Genomic DNA, 13,770 nt, shown 5'->3' with positions numbered 1-13,770 from the left:
AGAGGTGGCGAATCAATATTCACACACTCAAAAGGAATCTTGTGGCGAGGCAATTCTCACACACAAGTATAGAAGTTCATCTTTACTTTCTGTGGCGAGGCAATTTTCACACACAGATCTGTATATATCACGACTGGATTAATGTCGATTGGTTGTGGCGAAACAATTTTCACACACAAAGATACATTCACAGTATCATTGGAGGTGGTCTATTTTGAACTATCTTCTTTGCTTTAGGTGATAAACTTGACTCCTCTACCCATATAGAATTTTGTGCTGGCTCGCCGACAATTTGTACAAGATATTTTAGTTGATTATTATCGATTTTCCTGGCTAAAACACGTTTGATTTTATGATATCGATTGTCGTCTGATGATATTGAATCTGTTCCTAATTCGGAATCTAAATTAACAAAGTCGTTAAATTTTGCGGGTGGCTTTTTATGTCTAGTTGACTGACGTACGGGGACTTGTTCAGAATATGACGAAGTAGAAGAGTCGACAGTTGTATTTGAACTTTGGCTTTCACTTACGTGTTGCAAATACGGCTGTGGTTGTGGGGCACGAATATATGCCATTTTTAATCTATTTATATGTACAGGCATTCGAAGTCTTCGCTTGTTTTCAGGATCTCTAATTTTAATTAAATGAGGACTTGGTATTTTATCAACAATAAAAGGTCCCGTAAATTTAGCTTGTAATTTTCGTCCCTGACCAATAGGCTCGTCGTGCAAGTACACATAGTCTCCAACTGATAATTTTAGAGGTGATGTTGTTTTATTAACTCTTTCAACCATTTTAGCATTTGCCTTTTCAACGTTTATTTGGACTTCTTTTCTTATTGTGCTCAATTTTTGTTGCAATTGTTTAAGGTAAACGTGTATATCTTTTGGAATATCTCTTAAATCTAAATCATGAGGAGTTGAAAGCGGAAATTGGGGTCTATTACCATATACCACTTCAAACGGCGAGTATTGTGAAGCTGCATTTGTGCAGGAGTTCATTGAAAATATTACAGCTGGTAAAATATCATTCCAAGGTCGACCTTTCCTTATATATGGAGTCATTCGTTCTTCTAATGTTCGATGTGAACGTTCACATGTACCTAAACAATGATGCGCAAAACTTGGTGTAAACTCTTGGGAAACTTCCAACATTTTACATAGTTCTTTTGTACCTTTTGAAATAAATTCTGACCCTTGGTCACTCAATAAAGTATGGCAAACACCATAAGACGAAAATAATTGAAAAAGTGCATGACATACAGACAGCGCATCACAATTATGTAAAGGTACAGCAAACACAAGTTTACTAAACATGTCAACAGCAGTGAATATATGTGAATGTCCTGCCGATGAAAGTGGGAAAGGCCCACATAAGTCTACTTCCCATACCTGAAACGGTGCTGATGGTGTCGGAAAAGAAATTATACCTGCTTTAGTGTGTACACTTGAGGTTTTACGTATTTGGCATTCGTGACATGTCCTGACATATTCTGATACTATTGTAGATAACCTCGAAAAATAATAATGTTCACGTACTCTATCGATTGTATTTTTAATTCCAGAATGACCTCCTAGAGGTGAATCATGACACATGTGTAACACTAAATTTCTCATTAATCTCGGAACCACAAGTTGAAAATTGTCTAAATTACTTGCTCTACGGGATTTCTTCTTTACCGAGCTATGAAATAATACGCCATTAATCAAAAGATAATCAGCCGCTTGTAATAATAATTTCCTAGCTTCTTTCTGTAAATTAGGAAGTTTATTTTCTTCCAAGTAAATAATCATAGGTAATAAATTAGGATCTTTCCTTTGCAAATCTTTAATATTTTGTGGTGTTAAATCACTGTTTTTAAAAATTTCAAGTTCCGATAAAGTATTTTCATGATTTTGCGTAGGTTTATCGAAATTATTGTCACTTGGCGTATCATACACCGTGGAAATATCAAAAATGTCTATTTTGTCACTACACTGGTCAGTTGATTTATCATATAAAGAGTCATTGTTATGAACTTGGGTAACATTTACAGTTTCACACTTTTTGTTAAGTTTAGTTTTCTTCTTTTTGTTTGGTGTCTCAAGAACATCGTCTGTATCAGCATCATAAACACATTCAGAGAAAATATCTATATTATTTACATTATTTACATTTATGACCGTTGCGGATTCGGTTTCAGAATTATGAAGAAAGTCAGCTAAATTTCTACCGGACGGCAATTTGATTTGGCCAGTTCGTTCTGTGACATAAGGAAAGAATGGATCATCTTCATCCGGACTGATGACGGGTTCATCATTTTTTCTCGTACATCGGGACAATGCATCTGCTACTTGCATTTGTTCTGCCGGTTTATATTGCAGGTCAAAATTGAATTGTTGTAAAATAGCCATCCATCGTTCATAAATTGCACCCTTGAATTGTTTTTGAAAAATAGGTCTCAGAGCTTGATGGTCGCATTCAACAACAAATTGATTTCCACGTAAATAATCAGCACAGTCTAGTATACTTACTACCATGCCCAAAAGTTCGAGTTTTGTCGGTCCATAGGACTGTTGCCATCTACTTAACGATTTTGAACCAAATCGTATAACTCTTGGTTGTTTTTCACCGTTTACATTAGGATGCATTTGATATAACATGTAACCAATCCCACGCGAAGATGTGTCTACAGCAAGTCTAAATGTCAAATCATAATTGGGAAATGCTAATATTTTTGAGTTCAGTAACGCATATTTCAAATCATTAAATGACGATTGTTGTTCAACATTCCAAACGAAAAACTGACCCTTTTTCAGTAATCTAGTTAATGGTGATATTTTTGCACTGAAATTTGGAATAAATTTTCGGAACCAGTTAAGCATTCCTATAAGACGCCGTAGCTCTTTTATATTTTTAGGTGGTGGGTATTCCTGAATTGCCTGTACTCGATCAGGTGGCGGACTTACTCCTTCCTTTGAAATAGAATGGCCTAAAAAGATACATGACGACTGAGCAAACGAACACTTCTTTGGACCTAACTTAAGACCTGCAGAACGAAATCTATGAAAAACTTCTTGTAAGTCAGTTATATGTTGCTCAAATGTCTCCGAGCATATCAAAACATCGTCAAGGTAACAAAGACATGACTTAAATTTTAGCCCATGCAACACTTTGTCCATGAGTAATTGGAAAGATGCTGGTGATGACGAAAGTCCCATCGGTAAACGCAAAAATTTATATGTACCAAAACATGTATTAAATGCGGTGTAGCGTGAAGACTCAGGGTCAATGCCTAACTGAAAAAATCCTGAGGACAAATCAATTGACGATATATAGTTTGGAACAAATTGTGAAAATGACTCTGTAAGTTCTTGTAGATTAGGAATAAAATATTTAAACTGTTCTGTACATGAATTTAAATATCTAAAATCGCAACAAAATCTATATTGTGATAGGGCTGCATCCTTTTCACTGTGAAAAGCATCATTTTGTCTTTTTCGTTTAGTCACCAATACTATTGGACTTGTGATAGGCACATTTTCTTCCTCGCTAATCGGTGCTATGATTCCTTGTTTAAGGAGTTCGTCTAAATGGTGCCGCAATACTTCTCTTTTATGTGGCGGGAGTCGATACGGTTGTTGGTGTTTTGGTTTAACATCAGGTTTAAGATTTATTTTATGTTGTACATAAGTTGAGAACCCTAGATCAGGATTTTCTTTTGTGACGAAAATGTCTTTGTTTTCATACAAACAGTCAGTTAATTGTGTTGTTTGTTCCGGATTTAATGGTTCAGGAATACTAAAATTCGACAAAAACACTGTCTTAGTTTCATCCCTTATTTCATTGTTTTTACTCGTTGAAATAATCGGATGAGTGGATCCAATCTGTACATTTTGAACTACAGGGGGACATTTAATGTCTTCAGTTATAACACTAAAGTCAGCATTCAATATCTGAAAGTTCGCTAAGATTGACCCTTTAGAGACTGAAATTGTTGTATTTGTAGGGTTCATTATCTTCAAAGGAATAGTTTTATCAATTGACACAGTGACTAACGCTTTTGCAAGAAGCAGTCCTTTTCCTAACGAAAACACATTGTTTGTACATATACCTTGAAGACCAACAGATAAATGTTTCGGCACATTTGCCCGAACAAAAATTTCAGAATTTGGCTGAATACTTAGCCTTTTATTACATTTCACATGATGATATTTACTGTTTGTGTTAAATTCACTGAACTTCAATGTAATATTACTAGATTTCAAATATTCCATACCTAGAATTAACGGATGGGATGTTGTGCTAAGAATGTACACTTTGACCTCATGCAAACCTTGATTTGTTTGTATTGTTACGGAAGAAGTTCCTTCTACAAATATTAATTGTCCATTTGCTAATTTAATGGGTTCAGTGAACCTACTGATATCGGATTTAACATGCCTTGGTAAAGATTTATATAGTGGAGCGGACATAATGTTAATTGAACTTCCAGTGTCAATCAAAGCTGCAATATCAACATTACCACAACAAACATTCATATATATAAAATTATCAAAAGTAGATAGGTTATCTGGTTTGGAATCGGTATAGTTGACTTGTTTAGACCTCGAATTTATGGACCCGAACGATTTGGCCTTGTATCGACCGGGTATTGGTAGTTTTCCTGATTTGGTTTAATGGTTTTACATCGATAAGCAGTGTGACCCGTTTGGTGACAAATTTGGCATTTACTACTTGTTGTTTGTCCAAATCCATTCCAATTGCATTCTCGTTTCCTATGTCCTGGAAAATTACAGTTGAAACAATTTGAATTGGTGTTTGTGTTTGGGTATTGATACTGCTGACTCCTTTGAAAATTATTTTGTGGTGATTCGTATTGGCTATTTCCTGATGCTTGTGGGACTTTCGAAATTAAAAGCTCTGACACAGTTTTACTGAGTTTAGCAACTTCATTCGTTAGACTAGCAAATTCAGAGGATTTGTTTACTTCAGAGGTGAGGCTTGAGAAATTAGAAATATCGCTTTGTTGGTCAGGGATAGAGGTGGAAACTGCATTTTCAAATATTTTCTCACGGTATCCACATGTTTCGGCCATTTTAGCAGACGTTAAAGCAGCGGACAAATCTGCTGGTTGGCCAGCTCGTACGAAAAATGCCATTTTCTCTGGTAGGCCCTCGATGAATCGAGCTAAAACCTCATGATCAGGTTTGTGTAAGAGGTTTCCTTTTTCAAGAATTTGACTATGGAAATCTTCAAGCTGTTGAGCTTTTCCTAATTTAAGGGTATTAAAAATTTGACCTTCCATCATAGCCATAGCACTGTGATTTTTAAAATTTGTAAATTTTTCCTCAAACAAAACTTCGATGGCGTTCCACGATTCTTTTGATCGTTCACTTAGAGTATTAAACCAGGTTAATGCTGGGCCTTTTAAATGAAGATGAAACGCGGCTACTTTCTTCCCGTCAAAATCACGAAGATCGTGCAAAAGAGCATATGACTTAAATTCCGATAAAAATTTCTGTGCGTTGTCCTGGGAATAACCCGAAAATGTAGAGCAGTTGGCAAGTTTTTCCATTTTTACAATGGAGTTTTCGCTTTTTGGAGGTGTTGAATCTAAATGTGTAGAATGCAATTTTAGCGTGGAACTTTTCCTTGGTGTTGGTAGGGAGAGAAAAATGTCATGTTCTTTAAATTCGTTAAATTCAAGAAAATCTGGAGTTAAAATAGTACTGTAAAAATCATCTTCATTTTGATACAAATACGTAGATTCAGCGGTGTTATTATTTTCAGCGGAAGAAAAATCAATCTCTGGACTACTCATGTCAATTACAGTTCAATTTGTAGCGTACCAATGTACACATACAGAAAACAATGATTCATCTCTTGCATTTTGTACCACATTCCCAAATATATACCCAATTCGGAACTGGAATATTGTAGCGCGACAATTTGCACATACAATTATATAGTATATAGAGAAACGTACTTACAGATAACTTGAGTTGAATTTTCCAAATAAATCCCTTTCCAGACAGAATTCTCGGATATTTTAGCTAAACACAGTACGTATTAAATACACGACAAAGTTTTAATAACCACAATCTTGATAGCTCTGGACGCGGATGAATACCATCATAATATCCAGTAAAAGTGTAACTAGAAAACGTATGTTTTCGTTTTCCTTGTTTCCGTGTTTGCACTAAATCATTCGACAAACTTGGGGAATGTACATGTAAAATACGGTTGATATCACGAATATAAATATTTAACTGCTCTATTTGAGTATGTAGGCACAGATCATCTTCACGAAATTGTTCTGGATTTGAATGATTATGGAAAACGTTCCACCAATAAATAGAATATACCGGAACTTCTATATAAATAAGTTTGACCTTTTCGAAATTACGAACGAAAAAGTAAATTTCTTTGTAGATCGAATAAATATGATTTACACTGTCATTCCCACTACTTTTCAAAGAAATACTGCCATCCCGTTCTTTCTTAGTTAAATCGTTCGTCCCTAACCACACAAACAATGTAATGTTAGTATACTGATTTATAAGTTCTGCTAAATTTTGCTTCAAAAAATTAAACTGTTCCTTCGTAGTAGCTCCTGATTTATAACACCATTTAATTGAATTTCGGAAATTAAGTTGATTTTGTAAACATCGACCTTTGCTGTCAGATAAGATAACCGGAACACTTGTTAAATTATTGTTTAGATACGGAATTTCGTCAATTTTCGACAATTGTTTGCGTATGTTATTCATGTAAACATTTAAAATTAAAGTCACAATATTAATAAATATAATTTGAGTCCTCCACCATAATAGATCCGTGTTTTCCTTTCTCGGATACTAATAAATAATAACTATATTTTTGTAACTATTTTCTATTCTCAAAACTACATCTATACATTTATACTACAAATCTACAACCCTCGTTTTTGGCTACACGTGCTGTCCTTATCTATAAAGTCATGAATATTTATTAGCTATGTAGGCGTGTCAAAATCGTATCATACGCGATAATGACCAGCCAGTACACACTGTAATGATTTCATTAACCAGTATTAAAAAGATAAACATAACAATATAACTTTTGACAAAGTATCAGAAAAACAAAAGGAGGTTTCAGAACAATTGGAGAGATGTTCGAAAGACATAAAATAAGGACAACGTTTAGCATTCATAGTAAAAGGCCAAATACAAAATCCTGAACAAGATTTTTAAAAAATGAGAGAAGAAATTAACAGCCGCGGTACAACATAAAATCTTATGTGGATGAAATAGTAGATCTTTTTAACAGGCAAATTTTGGAAATAGAGCAAACGCAGCAACAGGAAGACAATGCTTATATTGATGAAATTAAAAAAGTAGGCAAAAAAATCAAGAATTTCAAATTAGAGCATAAAAAGATTACAGAAGATAGAAGTGGCGTTGCGCTATTGAAATCAATGCAAAGTTTTCAACAATGCAATAACAGTTTTAAGTTAAAACTACCTGTTATGCCAACCTTGGCTAAAATATCATATTCATATAAACACAAAGACAAAAAGCTTTATTTAGAAACTGAAAAATTAATTGGATACTTAAACGTAGACTGTTATTCAAATCGTGTGCGTAAATTAGTTTTTTCTTCTTCTGAAACGGAAACTGACACGGAGTAAAGCAAGATAAGTGTAAACTGTACAACCAGAGAGAGAGAGAGAGAGAGTGAGAGAGAGAGAGAGAGAGAGAGAGAGAGAGAGAGAGTTCTCACATTTAGTATGATGGGTTTTTTAGCAAATAATAGGCATTCCAATGGGAACCAACTGTGCTTATCTGCAGACTTTTTCGTTTAATTATATAAGGTTGATGTCATACAGGAACTTACTAGGAAGAAACAGTTTCCTTCAACCTCAATTTCTGCTATAAAGAACGTTCTCTCACTAAATAATTCAACGGTTGCTGACGTTGTAGAACGCATATATCCCATGGAACTTAGGATAGAGTAACAACAGATAGAGTAAAGTATGCCTTATATTTTAACATACATCTATCAATTGACAATGAATGGTCAAACTTTACGACAAATGGATGAATATAGCTTCTCAATTATGAAATTTCCATTTTTAGGTTGAAACATTCCATTAGCGCCTAAATACGGAGTCGAATTCCCAGTCGATAAAATATTACAGGGCGTGTTTTTACTATCATAGTTTATTTGTTACTACAGTTAGAGAGAAGCTGCTCATAGGGAAGCTACCAAACTAAGAATTCCAAGTGGTGAAGTTGGAATCATCTCTTTGGAAATTTTACAGACGCCATAACGAGTTGCACGATGGTTATGCCCGCGTCACACTGTCCCGATTTTTACACCGATGGCAACACGATTATGGAAATTTTCAAAATCGGGACTGATCGTATTCAGATCGGACTATTCGTAGTGCCATCTTTAACCATCGTAGAACCATCGGCCACTTTTTCTAGCCTTCGGGGACAACTTCGGGAAGGGTTCTAAATTTTTTAACATGTTAAAAAATCCCCGAAGGTGCGTCCGATGTTGAGGGTTCGTATTGAGTTCGTATCACCATCCTCACCATCGTAATGTCACCGGGAATGCATCTTTGAACATCGTATTGCATTCGTGTTTCCATCGTTTCCATCGGGCAGTTTTGACATTACGATGTCTACACGAATGAATCACGAAGCTACCCGAAGGTCTTACGATGGCAACACGATTTCGTGAAGACCTCGTAATCCCGTCGTGATGCCATCGAATAAAAGTACGAAGGTGACAAGATGGAACTACGACGGCAAATTAATCCAGCTAAATGTAAGTTAATTTTCGAGCTTAAATACATTTAAAGTGCTATGCGCGATATGCACTGGTCAGTCTAATACTACAGTTAAGAAAGACGTTCACAAAACATGGAGCTCATATCATATGATTCTATGAGAACAAGAAAGGCGACAGCGTTGTTTCTATTAATTCAAATGGAACAAGAAGAGCAGGTATTACAGGCTCAGGATTTACCTTTACAAATAAAATATTATTTTTTGTCAATTTTTCATATCAAATAACATAATGAAAATCATCAACACTGCAGGTACACGTATATAGGGAAACCAACTTTTTCTTCATTATTCTGATTTTTTATGTATCGTCTGAGTTGTTGTCACACGAATGTTTACTCCATAAACATTTTGTTTTCTATATGTCATATTTTGCCGCATTTGTTGCTTTCCCCACATCCTTCCTTTAGTCTATATTATTATGATATTCTCCTGGAAAGAGCTCTTTTTGAATAAAAGGGATCAACGAACCCATTACCGTACCTTTAAGATAGATCAGTAAACATGGGCATAATTATGGGTGATTATTCAGACTAGTGCAAACATTAATTTTAACAGTTCAAACAAGGCAATGCCGAGCGTGGCATCCCCTCGTATGTAACATATTGGGGACAAATATGGACACTATATTTGTATATGACACATGCAGAAAATGGTGAATACGCATATTTGATACATAAACTATTTTTTTAGAAATCAACCAAAGGAGTAGGTTCAGTAAGACCCCTTTTTGGCCCCAAAATATAGCAGTTTTACAAAATTGTTAAAATGTAAACCTTTAGTTATTTATTGGACAGTAGAATGCTTCTGCTACATAAATATGGGCTGTTTTTGACAATACAATGCACATATATCCGGTACTAGCACCATTAAGTCATACTAAATTACTGAAATCCTCATAATTCTAGCATTTTAGTTAAATTTCAGACGGTTTTCGTGTAAAACGAAAGTGGCCGCATTCGTGTTCATTCTTAATATTGAAATGTAAGTTGTATTTTATGATATAACATAACATATATAAAGGTTTAGAATGAACACGGATGCGGCCACTTTCATTTTTACCAAAAACCATCTGAAAAGAGACATTTTTCGGCATATTAGGTAGATTTTTCATATTTGAGCTTGAATCGAATCGTTTTTAATGACTAAATCTGTTAAAATCTTTCACATAAACTAATTAATTCAAATAAAATAGACACTTAAGTTTTTAAAAAGTGGTCAAAATCTTTCGTCAGATGAACCTGAAATTTGAGGCCAAAATCCGTCCTTACCGGACCTACTCCTTAGTCAGTAACTGGAAATACCCACGGTCTTCCGTCTTATGATTAAACCAAAAATTAAATGTACAATATAATGTATATTCAATATTGATCAAACAATTTAAAACGCGTGATGCCTTCGGCATATAATTTAAATGCATCGTAAGCTGTACACGACGTCTTTTAGACATCGTATGGCCATCGCGCCATCATCGTAAACCATCGTGTAGCCTTCGTGATCCATCTTGTAGACATCGGCTGAGATATGAAGCTTAGATACCGTCTTCGGTTAACCTTCGTATGTCCATCTTTTGCTATCGTATATACTTTCGGCACCCTCGTATAGACTTCGTTATTCATCGTACTTGCTTCGGTCACTTTTGGGTATTTTAACGAGATCGGGACCAACTTCGTACGAACTTACAATTTTCGCATTCGGGTGTCCATCGTATATAAAAATCGGGACAGTGTGACACGGGCATTATTGAATATCTATTTCACAGAAGACGAGCGATATGTTCCAATTGTCATAACCACTATCACGCCCCCTTTCCCCCGAATGTTACCTAGCAAATTAGACTGAAGGCTTTTGAAATAGAACCATTTCCGAACCAAATTGTGACCTTTTTGGTGTTTATGATAAAGTTGATATTTTAGGCCATTTTGTGTCATACGTGAACCTTGTCCTTTCGTGTGCGTCCAAAGAGCTTTTCTGAATTTACCTTCATCAGAAACTTAACCAGAAAAACTACAAATTACATTTTATAACTGAATCGTTAAAATCTCAGTGTTACTTATTCAAGAACATTATAATTGATTTCTTTATCAAGAGTCAGTGGGAATGGGTTTCCATAAATGTATTGAAATGGTGTACAGGAAAGGCTCGTTGCTCTATGCTATGCCCAATTATTTAAATCAATTCAACAAACGTATTTCGAATAAAATGGTAAGTGTAAAAGTGGTAATACGTAACTGTTACATCAGTAACTTCATTCCTGATAATGTGCATGTAATTGAAATTCTCACCATAATGCGTTTTTTTATATTAAAGTTAAAAGCACTATAGATCTGGTTGGACAACAATGAAACAATTTATCTCGACAAGCTTATCGAAGAAACGAGAAAGGAAAAATAACCCAGAAGGAACTTCTTAAAGAGGACGTAAAAGTCACAATAGCAATCCCTAATAAATCCATAAATGAAGACACAAGGAGAATATCCAAAATATAATTACTCTTACTTGCATCATATGAATAGAGACTTTATTCAATGTTAGATATCATATTGAGCATCGAAATTGCCTCTGGTTTTGCTTTTGTACTTACTCGTCGCAATTTGGTTTACAATTGTTAGTTTAATCATAATGGTGAAGGAAAACACATTTACGGTAAATTTACTACTTTCAGATTGTAGTATTGGAAAAGCGATGTCTTTTTTTAACTATTGAGAGTTAATATTATATATATTTTTGTATATAAACCTAAAAAAGAGAAGCAATTGTCTTTTTGTGGGAAAAACCCCCGAATATAACTTGATTTCGTATTTCGCAGTCATATACAGGATTAAACAATTTATTCAAATTTCTGTTGTAGTATTTAAACAATGTTTGCTTTCCATGTAAATTTGTGCCGCGGGTCTCTCGAGGTACGGGGCGAAAGCAAGGCCTCAGTTAAAATTTCATAATTTTTGGTAATGTTATAGTCCTGTAATTAAAGAGATTTTTTAGTAATTATTCGGTACTTCTTTACATAAATTGCTTAATGAATACTTAACAACCAATGAATATTTGTAAAAGTTCTACTATACTGCAAAATAATTGTAATAGTTTTGTCAGGACTTTTGTGTTGACATGAATAATCATTAATATGGTCATAATTATAAATTAACTGTTAACCTTGGATATATTTTATACTTTGAGCAATAAAGTTTAATCGCATGTAAGAAATGTATAATCGAAAACTATGAGGGACTTCGTAATGCACTTTTGGTGAAAGGCCAGATGGAAAATCTTGAAAAGAATTGTTAAAAGACTAGGGAAGAAATTACCCGTCGCAGTAATACGATAAAATGCTGGGTGGACAAAATGGTAGATTATATTAACACACGAATTTTTCAAAAAAAAGAGCTAAACCAGAAACAGAAAGCAAAGGCGTATATTATTGTATTAGAAAAACTTGACGAAAGCCTTAACAAACTGAAACGAGAGCTTTAGAAGTTTCACGACAAAAGTAGTGGTGTTGCCTTACTAAAATCGTTACAGTAGTTTCAAAAAGAAAATAAGAATTTTGACTAAGTAATACCTATCGTGCGATTTTTGGGTCAAATATTTGTGGTTCATAAATATAAGTATGATCAGACTGTGGATTTATTTAATTACTTTTGATTGCGGTTCTGAATCGAAGTAAACAAGAAAATGGTCACCCACAAAATTGTGAGCGTGTATGAATTAAACAAATGCATATGAAGCATTTCCAATTTCTTACTTTCATTGCCATCACAAGAAAGAAAAACCAGCACAAATGCAGTGTAATATCCTTTTCATATACAATTATTTGCTTTATACTGTTATAATAAATGTTTTCCAAAGTAAATGAATCAATATCAAGTTAAACAAATTGATAAATATTTTAACATACGAAGCGTATTCTGTGCATATCTTAAAACCTCAAATGCTTGGATATCTGCTGTTAGCTGTTAAAAATTAATTATGCAAGATCATGAAAATGGTGCAGGAAAAAAGAATGTAGTATAGACAGAAAATAAAAAATAAAAATGAAAAATCTGTGTTTTCAAATATACCGAACAGGACCTCTATTATTGACGACGACCTTTCTCTGCAAAGTCACCATTTACCGAACAACGGAAAAGATTTAATCCTATGTAGAGAATACCCAATGTTTTGGGACACAAAATTTGAGACCTGAAAACAACTGCATTTGTTGTTTAAAATTTATGATTAAGGAGGATAAACACATGTGAATTTGAATTAATTTTACACAATGCTTTATGGGGATATCAGTATTAATGAGAGCAATACTATAGAAGAACCCATATAGAGCTATACTTAACTATCATTAACCCTAAACCTTACCCTATCCCAAACCTAAACATAATACTAGCTCTTTCCCTAAAACCTAACCCCAACCTAGAACATGCCCTTACATAACCATAACCATGAATGCATCCTAACTCTAAGTATATGGACCCTTAAAGAAAATGAAGGCCCAATATTCTCTATTCTGAAAACCCCATCCAGACCCTCATCCAACCCCTAAAACCTAAAAAAAACATTCAAAGAAAGCATGCTACTACAATCTCCTCCAGTAGAGTAAAACAAGAAAAACCCAAACTTCCTCAATTTTTATTAGAATCAACAAATAGTAGAAACTTTATCATCAAAACTGTATACAACAATGTTATGCAATTAATATCATTTAACCAAGCAAATAAAGATATGTCATATTATTCTTAAGCAGAATATAACAAACATTAAAAAAGTAAAATGTGGTCACAAATCCGAATTTTGAGCTAATATACAAAATTTCGACCTCATTTAACTCAAAAAGTAGCACATGGAGGTATATTTTTTATTACATATTTGATTTAATCAGGCAAAAAATAGCCTACATGTATATATTGAAATTTTCATCAAACTGTAAATACAGGATCAAAACTGTATCGTATGCCCTT

Source organism: Mytilus edulis, chromosome 12 (assembly GCF_963676685.1).
Source record: "Mytilus edulis chromosome 12, xbMytEdul2.2, whole genome shotgun sequence".
Classification (NCBI taxonomy): domain Eukaryota; kingdom Metazoa; phylum Mollusca; class Bivalvia; order Mytilida; family Mytilidae; genus Mytilus; species Mytilus edulis.
Note: the sequence above shows the minus strand (reverse complement) of the source record.